This window comes from Coenobita brevimanus, chromosome 74, assembly GCF_032717465.1.
Source record: "Coenobita brevimanus isolate Jiangsu-jjx chromosome 74, ASM3271746v2, whole genome shotgun sequence".
Classification (NCBI taxonomy): Eukaryota; Metazoa; Arthropoda; class Malacostraca; order Decapoda; family Coenobitidae; genus Coenobita; species Coenobita brevimanus.
The window spans coordinates 16,405,831-16,422,649 of record NC_137027.1 but is presented as its reverse complement, the minus strand read 5'-3'; the positions used below and the strand labels follow the sequence as shown (position 1 = coordinate 16,422,649).

At 42.5% G+C, this 16,819-nt stretch overlaps 1 protein-coding gene across 1 annotated transcript in view; it reads right to left on the bottom strand.

Moving 5' to 3' along the window:
* The window catches only part of LOC145407787 (aminopeptidase N-like), a 364,550-nt gene that overhangs the window by 11,736 nt on the left and 335,995 nt on the right, over positions 1-16,819 (bottom strand). The window lies entirely within an intron of this gene.

Sequence of the window (16,819 nt, the reverse complement as noted above, 5' to 3'; positions counted from 1 at the left end):
CCCCTATGGTTACCACATACTTCTCTCTCCCCTTTTCCTTTGTGCAGAGGAACAATTATACCTGATTTCCAGTCCTCTGGAACCCTTCCCTCTTCCCAAGCCAATCTACACAATTTCCATATCCACTCCACAACAATCTCACCCCCATACCTAAGCATTTCACCACACAGTCCATCAATTCCTGGGGCCTTTCCCAGCTTAATCTTCTTCATCGCTTCCACTACTTCCGCCCTACTTATCTCTTCCTCCCTCCTCTCATATCTTCTTCTCCCAGCCATTCCCCAACCACTTATACTCACAGTGCTCTCACTCTCTACATTCAACAAATCCTCAAAGTGCTCCTTCCATCTCCTCAATTTCTCTCTCTTCTCCACCAACAACCTATTATTCCTATCTTTCACTCCCCTATTATTTCCCCTTTCACACTGCCTTACTTTCTTTACCTCCTTCCAAAACAATTTCTTACTCTCCCTCCATTTCACACTCAGATTCCTCCCAAATTCTTCATCCACTTTCTTCTTACTCTCCTTCACCAGTCTCTTAACCTTCCTTCTCCTGCTCATATATACCTCTCTCTTCTCTCTCTCATCTTCTCCCCTACCTCTACTCGCCAACCATTCACCATATGCCTTCTTCTTTTGTTCCACAGCTCGTTTCACCTCATCATTCCACCATGCTGTCCCTTGCACACCCTTGCATCTCCTCCTCACTCCACAAACCGCCTCACACGCTGCGCCTATCTCTTCCGTGAATATCTTACATACGTCTTCCACCCCTGCCATCTGCTCTAGCTCATACCTTCCCAATCTATCTTCCACTATGCTCTTATACTCTGTCATTTTCTCACTATCTTGCAATTTCTCCACTCTTCTCACAGGAGCTGCTTCCTCCTGTCTTCCCCTTCGCCTTCTCAACCACTTTCTTTGCATCTTTACCTTGGCCATCACTAGGTGATTGTCCGAGACTCCATTCCCCCACCCTCTCCACACTCTTGCATCCAACACTTGTCTTCTCATTCGCTCATCCACACACACGTAGTCTATCATTGCCTTTCGTTCAACAAGTTCACCATCCATCCTCCTCATTACTCTCCATGTATACCGGTGGATCATCTTATGACGAAAGTAGGTGTTGGCTATTGCCAACCCCTTACAAGCACAGATGTCCACCAAAACACTACCATTCCCATCTACTTCAGCTGGCACACCCCATTGACCAACCACTCCATCCACTCGTACATTCCCAACTTTACCATTCATGTCTCCAATCAACAGCACTCTCTCGCTCCTCTCAAACTTGTCCATACATGCTTCTACTCTCGCCCAAAACTCATCTTTCAATCTTGCCACTCGATCCTCTGTTGGAGCATACACACATACAATCGCCCATGCGTGTATACCTACTTTCATCCTCACCCATACAATCCTTGCACCCACTGTTCCATACTCTCTTATATTTTCCTTCCATTTCTTGCTTATCATCAGACATACTCCCTCTCTTGCCCTCTCATTCTCACTGACTCCCGCACATATACCTACACCATATTCCCATTCTCTCACCCTTTCACCTTTTCATTTAGTTTCAATCAATCCACATATATCCACTTTTGCATCCTCAAGCACCTGAACAATCTCTCTCTCTTTCACTTCATCATTCACTCCTCTCACATTCCATGTTCCCACCCTAAGAATGTCCTTTGTCCGTTCCTTAGTCGTCAACGTATGGTCCGTCCGGGTCCGAGGCGCTTTATTCCCTTTTTTAGTTAGTTCTTTTTACGGGGTGGGGCACTAACCCACCACCAACCCTTTTAGTCGCCTCGTACGACAAGCAGGGATACTGGGGGGGGGTATTCTTGAAACCCCCCTACCCCCAGGGGGTATATATATATATATATATATATATATATATATATATATATATATATATATATATATATATATATATATATATATATTATATATATATATATATATATATATATAGATAGATAGATAGATAGATATAGATATATATTCATAGATATATATATTCATCATTTATTCATTTCCAGACGCCATGTATCCCAAACGGGGTGGCCAAGGGCTTAGAGTTAATCGTTTTACAGGGAGGGGCACTAATTCTTCACCAACCCCACTTGACACGTAGGGATGCCAACAGCATCTGGTGTTCCCAGGCTGTCACCCATCCAAGTACTAACCAGACCCAACGTTGCTTAACTTCGCGATATATATATATAAAACCAGAGGTAAGATCCCTCTGCTACCTGGCGCATCCCTGGGTGACGGAGAGGGGAAGGCCTTGTAGATATAAGAGGTACTGTCTTAGACGGCACATACCGTGGGACCCCCTATAGAGGGCTCCACCGAATATAACGAATAAGGTGGCAGAAAAATTACATCTCATCAGAAACTATACGGCAGGGAGGTGAGATTATTTGCCACAATCCTCGCAAACAAGCATGAGTTCTATTGCAAATGATTAGACAGGCGTTCCTGTTGGATCATCGTCCACTAATGGTCCAACCGCACTGCCTCCTGTGCTTACCGGGAATGTGCCACCGAAAGTGAGTAGGCGCTGTGTTGGAAAATTAGACTCATTGATTAAACAAATAGAAATCTACGAAGATCTATGCATACAATGTAAGATGCCTCGCAGAAGATTACAAACTTGATAACCTAATGACTGAACTGGAAAGCATTAGTTGGAATATTGTAGGTTTGAGTGAAATCCACAGAAATGAGGAAAAAATAACTCAGCTGGAAGACAGCATCCATGTATTTTACTACAGAGGAAGGGGAAATGAAAGAGTTAGTGGTGTAGCATATCTAATTAACAGAAATCTTGCAGACAACATTGTTAATTTCAGCAGCGTATCTGGCAGAGTAAGCATTTGTTGTCATTGGACTGTGCAATAAGTATACCCTGAAAGTAATACAAGTATATGCACGAACGTCATAAAGCCCTGATGAAGAAATAGAAACATTCTATGACTACATCCCAGATTATGGATGAAGAAAAGACAACTTATACTATACTCATGGGTGACTTCAATGCAAAAGTTGGGAAGTCGGAGAATGGAGGAGCATGAACGGGAAAATTTGGAGTGGGGGGAAAGGAATGAAAGAGGAGAAATGTTGGTAAATTTTGCTGAAATGTTTAACATGAGAATAATGAACACATTCTTCCACAAAAGAACAGGGAGAAAGTGGACCTGGAGAAACCCAAATGGAGAAACAAAGAATGAAATCGACTTCATTATAGCAGATATGAATAGCACGATCACAAATGTCACAGTTATCAGCAGGGTAAGGTAGTGATCATAGAATGGTGGGTTGCACAGCCAGATTCAATTTCAGAAATGAAAGAAAGAAGTTGATTAAAGATAAAAATATATGCCCAATAATAGTAAACGAAAACATAGAAGCCGTTCAGTTGGAAATAAGGAACAGATTTAAAGCTCTAAGTAATGCTGAATGTGACACTGATGAGCTGAATGACAGACTGACGAAAGTGCTAAGAGAATCAGCGGAGGTAGCCAGGAAATATTCAGAAAAGACACTCGAGCTTATGAAAAAACGAAAGGAAATGAAAGTAAAAAGAAAGAAAGACGAAAGACGAAGAACGAGCGAAATTAAATAAGCTTATCAACAAAAGGCAAAGAAGAAAAAAGGAAGAGAAACATGGATCAGATCAAAGAAACCATCAAAAATGGAAAAAGTCTGAAACAGGTCCGAAGTAAGATGGCACTAGGAAAGCAACAAATGACATCACTGAAAGAAAAAAACGATGAAATCATTAAATGCAGAGATAAGATGGTGAAGAGAGTTGAAGAATTTTACAAAAAACTGTATGCATCAAAGACAGTAGTACCAATAGCTAACTTTTCAGTTGAGACAAGTGAAATATCTGAGGTAACACCAGAGGAAGTAAATATTTGTCTTAAAAATATGAAAAGAGGGAAGGCTCCGGGAGAAGATGGAATAGTAACAGATTTACTGTTGGATGCCGGAGTAGAAGTACAAAATAGGCGTGCTCACTTATTTACCCACTGTATAAAACAAAAGAAAATTTCCATAATATGGTGTAATGGAATAGTTATTTCAATCCATAAAAAATGTGACTCAAAAGATTTTAGTACTATTGACCCAATAGCTTATTATCAGGTATTTACAAACTCTTCACTAAAGTCCTTACGAACAGAATAACAACAATTTTGGAGGAAAACCAACCTCGTGAACATGCAGGATTCCGAAGCTGGTATTCGACCACTGATTATCTACACACAATGAATCAGCTAATCGAAAAAACTATAAAATATAATAAATCACTGTGCTTAGATTTTCGTTGATTACGAAAAGGCTTATGATTCAGTGGAGCAAATAGCAATTAAAAATTCATTGCGAGAACAAGGAGTAAATGAGAACATTGTAAAACTGCTCGAAAACATAATATAAAGAGGGAACTGCTACAGTTAAATTACATAATGACTCGGAAGAAATTAAGATTAGGAAGGACGTGCGTCAGGGAGATACTATTTCACCAAAATTATTTACAGCATGCCTAGAAAGTATTTTCAGAAAGTTAGACTGGGAAAACAAAGGAGTGAACATAGATGGAGAAAAGCTAAACCATTTAAGTTTACAGATGATACTGTCCTAATCTCAGAAACAGCGGAGACACTGCAAGAAATGTTAGATGAACTGAACAGAGAAAGTCTGTTCAGTTTAAAATCTGACCATGGTAATATCAGTATGGTGGTAGGGTTAGTACCGAGAAATGACGCTGCTAATGAAATGAAGGATGACTTTTATGAGAAGCTGCAGGATGTAGTGAACAGAGTGGCAAGACATGTGTCAGTTTGCATTGGTGATTATACTGCGATTATTGGTAGTAGTAGGGATGGCTTTGAAGATTGTATGGGTAAGGAGGGTGTTGGCATAAGAAATGAAAATGGGGTGCGATTTGGAAGCTTTTGTTTAGCAAATGAGCTTATGATTGGTGGAACCCTTTTTGAGCATAGAAAAATACATAAAACTACTTTGATTTCACCATATGCAAATATTGTAATCAGATTGACCACACTGCAATTATCAGAAGGTACAGGAGTTATTTGTAGGATGTTTGCGTGAGGAGGGGGCAAATATAGGTGGTGATCATCAACTTGTTGTGTCAAAGATTAAAATGAAACCTAAGAGAAATGTTAATGGTAACTGTACAGGAAGTAATAAATATGATTTTCATGGGCTGTGAAATGATGAGAACACGAAGGAGAAGTTTCGGTGGGAATGTAGGAACAGGTTTCTAGTCCTGCAGACTTTGATGGAATCTGAAGACAATGATATTAATTAAATGTGGAGAGAGGTAAAAGAGGTTTTGCATGAGAGTGGAAAGGGTTACTATCAAGAAAAGGGGAAAAGCGAGAAGGAAAAAGTGGATGTAAGATGAAACATGGAATGCAATTCAGAAAAAGAAAGAGGCGAAGTTAAGAAGTGAAAAACAACATGCTGATGGCCAGGTAGTTGAAGTACTTAGAGCAAAGTACTGGAGTATACATTCTGAAGTAAAAAGACTCATTAGACGTGATAAGAGGTGGCTGTATGATGAAAAGGCAAAAGGGACAGAAATTACGTTAGGTAAAAATGACGGTCAGAGCACAAGGGCTGCGTATTAGTCCATAAAGGAGTTAACTGGGACCGAAAAGAGAAGGAAGGAAATACCTGTACGAGACAGAAATGGTAACTTGATGACTAAAGATTTGGATATAAAAGGAAAGTGGAAGGAGCATTTTGAATCTATTCTAAACAAACCAATCCCAGCTGAAGAGGACATTTTGCCAGTCGAGAGAGATTTCATGATAGAAACAGGGGATATAACCCTGGAAGAGGTAGCCAAATTTAAAAAGGAGTCAAAGAACTTTCAGGCCCCAGGAGAGGATGCAGTATTTCCTGAAATGCTTTAAGGTGGGAAATGATGAGTTGATGAATGTGATTTTGAAACTTTTTAATGTGGCTTGGGATAATGGTGGCATTCCAGAAGGGTGGAAAAATGGAGTGATTATAAAAATACCAAAAAAGGGAGATTTAAGTGTGTGTGGAAATTGGAGGCGGATAACTTTGACACCGGTAGTTCCAAAAGTCTTTTCCAAAATCTTGTTGAACAGAATAAAGCCAGTAATTGATAAAATTTTAAGAGAAGAACAAGCGGGATTTAGAAAGGGTCGGGGTTGTAATGATCAGATTTTTATTGTAAGGCATCTAATGCAACAAGCTAATGAGATGAAAATGCCACTTAGTATGTGTTTTGTTGATTTTGAAAAGGCGTTTGATAGTGTTTCACGTGGAGCTATTTTGAAAATTATGAGATTCTATGGTATACCAGAAAAGTTAGTAAACATTATTAGAAGCCTGCATGTAGGTACTTTTTGTAAGGTAATGGTGGGTGGTTCTTTGAGTGATCCATTTGAAGTTAGGTCAGCAGTGATTCAAGGAGGAGTTTTTTCGCCTTTGCTGTTTGTTTTGGTTATGGATTATGTTACGAGAAAGGTTGTAAGGTGAACAGGTGCAGGAATTAACTGGAAAGAAAGTAAGAGGCTGATTGATTTGAACTATGCTGATGATAATGTACTGATTTGTGGAAGTATTTACGAGATGCAGAGGGTGCTTGATTGTCTGGTGGAGGAAGGAGAAAAAGTTGGAGTGGTAAAAATTGTGGAAAGACTGAAATTATTAATATAAACATGGAGAACCGAATCGATTCTGTAATTGGAAATAATGTGGTGAAGAATGTAGAAAATTTTAAATATCTGGGAACGATTGTATCATATAATGGATCATTAAACAATGAAATAGAGGAGAGGATTAGACAGGCTTGGTGAGCTGTTGGAAGGTTGAAATAGGTTTGGAATAATAATATGCTTTCGGTGCATACTAAAGTAAAATTTACAAGTCCATGGTTAGACCAATTTTAATTTATGGGCATGAGTCATGGTACAGTACAATTGCAACAGATCAGAAAGCATTAGGATTTGAGAATAAAATACTGAGAAGGATTCTTAGGGTAAAATGGCAAACCAGAGTTACAAATGAAAGAGTAAGGGATATTACGAGAGTGGAACCAGTTGATGAATATGTGAAACTGTCTCGCCGGAAATGGCTGGGGCACATACATAGCAAAGAAAGCAGTTTAATACAGTATATGCCAAAGTAGACTGCTAGAGGAAGAAGTCGCGAAGCTCATACATCCCCATCCGGGGGGAGGGAAACCTGGTAAGAGACAAATATTGGTGGAGAGAGTTCATCGAGGCCCTATTCATCCCGTGGGGTGCCACAGGAAATGACTGATATATATATATATATATATATATATATATATATATATATATATATATATATATATATATATATATATATATATATATATATATATTGGATCCCAGAGTTGCTGGGCGAGGAATTGGACTGGGAGGGTACTAAGCGTACCGCCCTCTGCCTATTGGCTCATAGTCGCGAAGCTCATAGGTCCATACCCGGGGGTTCCCTACTTTATTAAGATCTGAAGATTCTCAGTTCTGTCCAATATTCTGGATACCAGGCTCCAATGGTTTCAAGAAACTGATAGATGTGCCAGTCATTAAAGAAACTGATAGATTTGCCAGTCATTAAAGAAACTGATAGATTTGCCAGTCATTAAAGAAACTGATAGATTTGCCAGTCATTAACCCATTGGATCCCAGAGTTCCTGGGCGAGCCATTGAACTGGGAGGGTACTAAGCGTACCGCCCTTCACCTATCGGCTCATAGTCGCGAAGCTCATACGTCCCCACCCGGGGGTTCCCTACTTTATTAAGATCTGAAAATTCCCAGGTCTGTCCAATACTCTGGACACCGGCTCCAATGGGTTAAAGAAACTGATAGATTTGCCAGTCATTAACCCATTGGATCCCAGAGTTGCTGGGCAAGCCATTGCACCGGGAAGGTTCTAAGCGATCCGCCCTCCGCCTATCGGCTCATAGTCGCGAAGCTCATACGTCCCTACCTGGGGGTTTCAAATTCCCAGTTCTGTCCATACTCTGGACACCGGGCTCCAATGGGTTAATGAAACTGATAGATTTGCCAGTCATTAACCCACTGGATCCCAGAGTCCCTGGGCAAGCCATTGCACTGGGAAGGTACTAAGCGTACCGCCCTCCGCCTATCGGCTCATAGTCGCGAAACTCATACGTCCCTACCCGGGGATTCCATACTTTATAACGATCTGAAAATTCCCATATCTGGCCAATACTTTGGACACCGGACTCTAATGGGTTAAAGAAACTGATAGAGTTGCCAGTCATTAAAGAAACTGATAAATTTGCCAGTCATTAAAGAAACTGATAGATTTGCCAGCCATTAACCCATTGGATCCCAGAGTTGCTGGACGAGGCACTGCACTGGGAGGGTACTAAGTGTTCTGCCCTCTGCCCATCGGCTCATAGTCGCGAAGCTCATAGGTCCCTACCCGGGGATTCCCTACTTTATTAAAGTCCGAAAATTCCCAGTTTTGTCCAATACTCTGAACACCGGGCTCCAATGGGTTAACCCATTGGAGCCCAGAGTTGCTGGGCGAGGCATTGCACCGGAAGAGTACTAAGCGTACCGGCCTCCGCCTATCGGCTCATTGTCGCAAAGCTGATAGGTCCCTATCCGGGGGTTCCCTACTTTATTGAGATCTGATAATTCCCAGTTCTGTCCAATACTCTGGACTCCAATGGGTTAAAGAAACTGATAGATTTGCCAGACATTAACCCATTGGATCCCAGAGTTGCTGGGCGAGGCACTGCACTGGGAGGGTACTAAGCATACCGCCTCCGCCAGTTGGCTCATAGTCGCGAAGCTCATAGGTCCCTTTCTATCTATGTATCTATCTATCTATATTTATCTATATCTATCTATCTATCTATCTATCGATCTATATACTGTATATATATGTATATATATCTATATCCATCTATATCTATATCTATCTATCTATCTATATTTCTATCTATCTATATATGTATCTGAATCTATCTATCTATCTATATACATATATATACATATATATACACGTATACATGCATATATATATATATATATATATATATATATATATATATATATATATATACAGTATATATATTATTTTATGCGAGGAAGAAGGAACCTAAGGCCGCTGCCCCACAATTATTGTTCCTTCCAACTTCAGAAACCCAAACCTCAGGCCGTGCAGAGGATAGGGAGAGTTGGTTCTCAAGGAGTCTAAAATTAGTGCCAGCATTTGATGAGTTGAAGGTGACAGAATGGTTTGTCAGGTTTGAGAAGAAGGCTAGGGAGTTTGAGTGACCCAGGCAGCGCTGGGTGGGCTTGGTATCTAATGTGCTGAAGGGAAAAGCTTTGGAAGTGTATAATAGGTTGAGCCCTGAGGATGTAGATGATTTTGATGAATTTAAAGCAGCCATCCTGAAGGCATATGAACTTAGACCAGAGGCTTATCGGTTGTTGTTCCGTTGTGCTCGGAAAAGACCTGCTGACACCTATATGGCCTACGTCAGGTATCTGGAGGAGAGGTTAGACGAGTGGTTGCTGAGTGAGAGCGCCACTTCGTATAACGATGTGCGTGAACTGTTTTTGATGGAACATTTTACCAACATGGCTGACAAAGAAATTGGTGTTAAAATTAGGGAGAAGAGATTTAAGACCGTGAAGGAAGCAGCGACGTGGGCTGATGACCGGGTGTTTGCCTTGCGGAGTATGGGGGTCAAGTATGCTAATTTTCAGTATTCCAGGGAGAGGACTGTGAGTGGCCCTGCCTGGGATAAATCTCCCGTGAATCAGTCCAAGGGAAGTTCAGAGGAGAAAAGGAATTTTGGGAGAAAGAGCCCCGTATCCAGTTCGAAGCTACTTTGTTACTTTTGCAAACAGAGTGGGCACATCAAGCCTAATGATAGACAATACGGTTTTCGCCACGAAAGATCCACCATTGACATACTCAATCTCTTAACTCATACCATCCATCAATCAATAGATCTTTTTGGAGAAACTCATGCAGTAGCTCTTGATATCTCTAAAGCTTTCGACAGAGTATGGCACCGTTCCCTGCTGTCCAAACTCCCTTGCTATGGACTAATGTCTTTTGTTCCTTTAATTTCTTCTTATCTTAGTGACAGGAAAATAAGAGTAAAAGTAGATGATGTATATTCGAATTTCCACTCAATTAACGCCGGCGTGCCGCAGGGATCAGTTCTGGCGCCAACCCTATTTCTGGTTCATATTAATGATCTCTTATCTGTCACTCACAATCCCATACACTCATATGCAGATGACTCAACACTACATAGTTCATTCACACTCAGACATCCATTTACAAAGTCTAATATCTCTACCTCTCAACTCAATACAGCCATCTCCATAAATGAAGATCTATCTACAATCAGTGAATGGGGACAAAACAACCTTGTCTCTTTTAATGCTAGTAAAACTAAATATATACAGTTTACTAATAGACAGATATTGCCAGACTCGTACATTACCTTCAGTGCTACTAATATTCCCATCTCCAAAAGTATTGAAATTCTTGGTGTCTCACTTAACAGTGCCCTCAGCTGGACCTCTCATGTCAGATCACTTGCTAAAACTGCCTCAAAGAAACTTGGATTATTGTACAGAGTCCGTAACTTCTTCGCCAATGAGCAGTTAGCTATAATTTATAAGAGTCATGTGCGCTCTCAGCTTGAATATTGCTCACCCTTGTGGAATGGTTGTGGAGAGGTTGCATTAAGGCAACTGGACAAAATTCAGAAGAAAGCTGTTAGAATCATTAACAACCCTGCCATTACATTTAAACTACCTCCCCTGCAAGTAAGAAGGAATGTTGCCTCCCTTGCATTATTTTACAGATATTTTTTTGGCAAATGCTCAGACGAAGTTGCGTCCATGTTGCCACCTCTCCATGCCTTCCCTCGTGCTACACGGGCATCTGGTAGCGCTCATGACTGGAATGTCATTCAACCATATTGCAGAACTTCTGCCTATCAGAATTCTTTCATTCCCCGAACTGCATCTCTCTGGAACTCGCTTCCCCATAGTTGTTTTCCTCCAAATTTCAACCTACAACTCTTCAAGTCTAACTGTTACAGACATTTTATGAACAGAGGACACCAGTAATCTGGTGTATGGATTATTTTTTTTTCTCCATTTGTTTTTCCTTCCTCCGTTCTGTTATTTAAAAAAAAAAAAAAAAACTGCCCTAAGTGGAAGGCCTCCCAAAATGCCAAACCAGTGGCACTAGTTGTAGGTTCGAGTCAGGTGAACGAGAGGAGTTGGGAGAGTGGTAACGGTGAGGGAGAAGTCTGTGGAAAGCTGGAGTGTAGCCGGCTGTGCTCGCTGCCAGCTCAGGCTGAAAAAGTTACCCAACATGCTACGCCACCTCCGGATGAACTGCCTCAGAAATCGTCCCTAGACTGGTGTAAACCTTTTATGTGTCACGGCACAGTGAAAATTCATGGGATCAGTTATCCAATTACTGTGGTTCGTGATACCTGTGCACAACAGTCTGTGTGCAGAAACGTGACTGGAGGGCCTGTAAACTCAGGGAAGTACGTGCTGTGTAGAGGCATGAACTCAGATGAATACTATGACTATGTTCATGTGGAACTCGATTGCCCCATTGTTCAGGCTGCAACTCAAGTAGCTGTTGCTGATGTAATGCCAGTAGAGGGGGTTGATTTTCTGCTGGGGAACGACCTGGCTGGGGAGAAAGTATTTCCATCTCTTCCCCCACCAGTTGTTGTGGCAGAGAAGTGTTTTGACGCCCCAGAAATTGGTATTGAAGTTGATGCAGAAGTGGAAGCCATGTTCCCAGTCTGTGCAATTACAAGATCTATGGCACAGGTTGCAGCCCGGGAGGAAGAACTGGTGAAGTCACAGGTTCTTGGGGTCGACTGTGATGAGGCAGGGCCACCAATGGAGGAACCTAGTGAGCAGAGTGTTGCTGTGGTGGGTGAGGAGAGTGGGAATGCGCGCATGGGCATCGCCCCACTTCCCACTCAGGACACTAGAGGTGGTGCTGAGTGTGTCTGTGTGGAGACTGAACCCAGCCCACCGACTGAATTAGAAGAATTTCAGGACGCTGGGGTCGACTGCGGGGATGCAGGACCACCGTCAAATGCGCCTGAGGAACAGAGTGTCACTGTTGAGGGTAGAGGTGATGATGATGTCAGTGTGGAGTCTGACATTCTTCCCCCTGTCGAGTGTACTAGAGGTGGCGCTGAGATTGATCGCCCTTCGCAATCCAGTGTCCCGACCAGTCCCTTATCTCAGTCCTCAGTAGAGCTGGCGGGTGTTGGGCCAGCAGAATTGAGGGTGAAGCAACAGGAGGATGTAACATTAAAGCCCTTGTTTGCTCGAGTAGGGGAAGAAAGAAGTATGGAGTGTGGTAAGGAGGAGTTCCTGATTAAAGACAATGTTTTACATCGCCGATGGACGCCCACTGGCGCCACGGTGGATGGAGGAGTGGGTGAGTTAGTGCAGGTGGTGGTGCCTGTGCAGTATAGGGTGCCGTTAATACAGTTAGCACATGAGGGACCTTTAGCAGGTCACTTGGGAAACAGGAAGACAGTGCAGCGCTTAAGATATAACTTTTGGTGGCCAAGTATGCCGGGACAAGTTGCTGCATACATCAAGAGCTGTCACACGTGTCAGATAGTGGGCAAGCCTAATCAAGTTCTTCCTGTGGCCCCTTTGACTCCCATTCCTGCAGTTGAACCTCCGTTTCCCCGGGTAATCATTGATATCGTGGGCCCTTTACCTCCTACTTCTGCTGGAAACAAGTATCTGTTAACCATAATGGATGTTACAACGCGATACCCAGAGGCTATACCAATCAGAAGCATGCAGGCGAAGTCAGTAGTCAAGCAACTTATCCTGTTCTTTACTCATTTTGGCCTGCCCAAGGAGTTGCAGTCAGACCGTGGAGTAAATTTTACATCTAATTTGTTTAAGCAGACAATGACAGAGTTGGGCATCAAACACATTTTGTCCAGTGCCTACCATCCGCAGTCACAAGGTGCCCTGGAGAGGCATCATCAGACCTTAAAGACAATGCTGCGCACCTTCTGCTATGATAGTGGAAAGGATTGGGACCTAGCGGTACCCTTTGTTATGTTTGCAGTGAGAGAGGTACCAACTGAGTCATTAGGGTTTTCACCCAATGAGTTAGTGTTTGGGCACAGAGTTCGTGGTCCCTTGGATGTAATCGGGGCTCAAGCGAAAATGAAGGCTCATTACGATAAGAAGGTCAGAAGTCGTGAGTTTAAGCAAGGAGATGAAGTTTTGGCACTGCTGCCCATGCAAGGAAAACCTCTGGCGGCTAGATTCAGTGGTCCTTATATTGTGAAGAAGAGAGTTGGGGAACTTGACTATCTAATTGTTACCCCAGATAGGCGGAAGAGTACTCAGTTGTGCCACATTAATATGTTGAAGCCATACTACCGCCCAGTTGATTCTCATTGTGGGATGACTGCTGATGTCTCTCACCTGGGATGTGAAGGACGGGGAAGGGAGGACGTGGCATCAAAGGAACGTGCTGTGAAGGGAGCTGTTGGTGCCGGTAATGTGAGTAGTGGACCAGGGTTACAGCCACAGTCCCTGGAAGGTGACTTTGGAGTGGACGTTGAGGGAACCAGGGATAAGAGCGCTCCTGTAGTTTTGGCGGTTGGTAGTGAGTTGGAGGAGCAGGAGGAAGTGCTTAGTCGTGGTGAGATGTTACCAGCTGACCTATGGGAGGGCAATGGTTATGCAGCTCTGGTGGAGAAATTGAGACACCTTGATCCAGTAAAGCGAGAAGAGCTGTGCAACAGATTATGGAAACATCCGAAAGTTTTTGGAGATTCACCGGGATTGACAACTTGGGCTACTCATGACATTGACGTTGGGGATAGTAAGCCTGTAAAATTAGCTCCCTACCGCATCAACCCTATCAGACAGAAAGCTCTCGATAATGAGATCAAGTATATGTTGGACCATGGATTGATCAAGAGGAGTTTCAGTGAGTGGAGTTCACCAGTTACCTTGCAGCCGAAGCCAGATGAGAAGGTTAGGTTGTGTGTGGACTTCCGGAAGGTTAACTCACTGTCTAAGACCGATGCTTATCCCTTGCCTCGGGTCGATGACTCCGTGGACAAGGTGGGAAATGCCACTTATATCACCAAACTTGACTTAGTAAAAGGATACTGGCAGGTCCCGCTGACGGAATGGGCTAAACAAGTGGCTAGCTTTGTTGTCAGTGGTGCAGTATATCAGTGCCAGGTGATGCCTTATGGATTGAAGAATGCTCCAGCCACTTTCCAGAGGCTTATGGATAAAGTGGTGGATGGCATACCTAATTGTGTCGTTTACATCGATGATGTCATTGTGTATGACACCAAGTGGGAGGAGCACCTTGATCATGTGGAAATGCTCATTAAGCGGTTGGAGGAAGCTGGCTTAGTAGTCAACTTGGACAAGTGCGAGTTCGTACGTGCTAAGGTCCAGTACCTTGGATTTGTTGTAGGACATGGGCAAGTGGCTCCACCTCGGGCTAAGGTGGATGCCATTTCCAACTTTGCAGCACCCCAGTGTCGCCGTGCCCTCCAGCGATTTTTGGGCATGATCGGCTATTACAGAAGATTTATTGGAAATTACTCCACAGTGCTTGCCCCTCTTACTGACTTATTGCGCAAGGATAAGAACTGGCAGTGGACAGCCGAGTGTGAGCAAGCTTTTACTACGGTTAAGTCTCTGCTGTGCCACCACCCTATATTGCGTGCACCAGATTTTGACAAATCTTTTGTGCTGGCAGTTGATGCTAGCCGAGTAGGGGTAGGAGCAGTGTTGATGCAGCCGGATGAGGGCCAGGTTGAACATCCCATATCATACTTCTCAAAGAAGTTTAATAGAGCCCAGAAGAACTATTCCGTCATAGAGCAGGAGTTATTAGCGATTATCCTGGCCCTGCAACACTTTGCTGTCTACCTGCCCCCTTTTGGCCCTGTGATCAAGATTTATTCAGACCATCATCCCCTGCAGTTTTTGAACAAGTTTAAATTTAAGAACCAGCGTTTGACCCGCTGGAGTTTGCTTTTGCAAGAGTACAATTTAGAAGTTAGGCATATTAAAGGGACTGATAACGTAATTGCTGATTGTTTATCCAGGGAGGGGTCAGGGTCTTGATTCGAAAATTTTGATCCAGGGCTCAAAATTTTCCCTTGGGGAAGGGCGTGTTACGCTGTCCGCCTTTCCGTTCCCATGGGTGCAGCCGTTACAGCTGGGCTAGGGGATTATGCAGTATGTATCCGTGTCATTCGCGGAGGTTAAATTAGCGAGTGTTACAAGTTCTTTTGTTTCTTTCGTTCCTGCCACTGAGGGCAATTTTATTTCATACCATGCTGAGTATGCATTTGATTATCTTGATTGTCTTATGTGGGCTACCAGTATATTTAATGATGTTTTGCTTGCATTAGAATTACCAATTCATTGTAGAGAGAGAGAGAGAGAGAGAGGGGCACGAATTTAAGTTCCTTGTTAATCAATCTGATTCATGCGTTCGCGCTTGACTGCACACGAGCCTGGCGTCGGTGCAGTCTCTTCCCAACCAGCTTCAGTATTGGGTGTTTGTACACTCTCTCTCTCTCCCCAGTCATTTTTATGCCGAGCTGGCGTTTTCATTTAAGTTTATTTTTATTCTTTTGTTGCTGACTGAGGGAAGTAGTTATTTTATTTGTTTTTGTGACCTTGTTGTCTTTGGAGGGCCAGTCTGGCTCACCGTAGTCTCTCGCTGCCTTAATTAACGTTCCCCAACACACGTACATACACACACACACCCCTAACCCCTACACATTTTAATCCCATCTACTTGCACAAGGCTAGTGAGAACTATCGTGAGCCGTCAACTGCGTTCCCCCTTGGACACGGGTTAAGTAGAAAGTCGTCACCACCGGAAGTAAGTGGGAGGTGTTCCTGTATACTGTCTCGGGCGGTATTACTTCCGGTAGTGACGATAGTAGGCTAGATCTATAAGTAGGCTGTTCCGTTTGTTAGTCAAAGTACAGAGTGTTGCGTTTTAGTTTTTCCGTTGTGCAGTTTTTCTCTAGTTTGCGGAGTGTCAGTGCCGGGGTCTGCGTTATTTTTGCAACGCAGTGGAGGCCGACCATCTAAGGCTGCCTTGTGGTCTTTTCGTAATAGCCCCGGGCTGTAACAATATAGTAACATATATATATATATATATATATATATATATATATATATATATATATATATATATATATATATATATATATATATATATATATATATATATATATATATATATATATATATATATATATATATATATATATATATATATATATATATATATATATATATATATATATATATATATATATATATATATATATATATATATATATATATATATATATATATATATATATATACCCGGTATCATATATATATATATATATATAATATGATATAATGTATGAGCACAGACACTCACTCACGAGCCTCGGGGCCATATCAGGCAGCTCAGCACTTGTCTAAATTAGAGCCGACTCAGAAATACACTTCACTTTGGAGTAAGCTAAGCACATGCCCAATGGTAGCCGTTTCAGAACAGTTGCCACCACCAATATAATCATCACACCACATCCACCACCAGTACCACATCCACCACCAGATCCACATCCACCACCAACACCACCACAATCACTGCCACTTCCACCAGCAGCACCACATCCTCTGCCATCAACCCCACCAACACCACA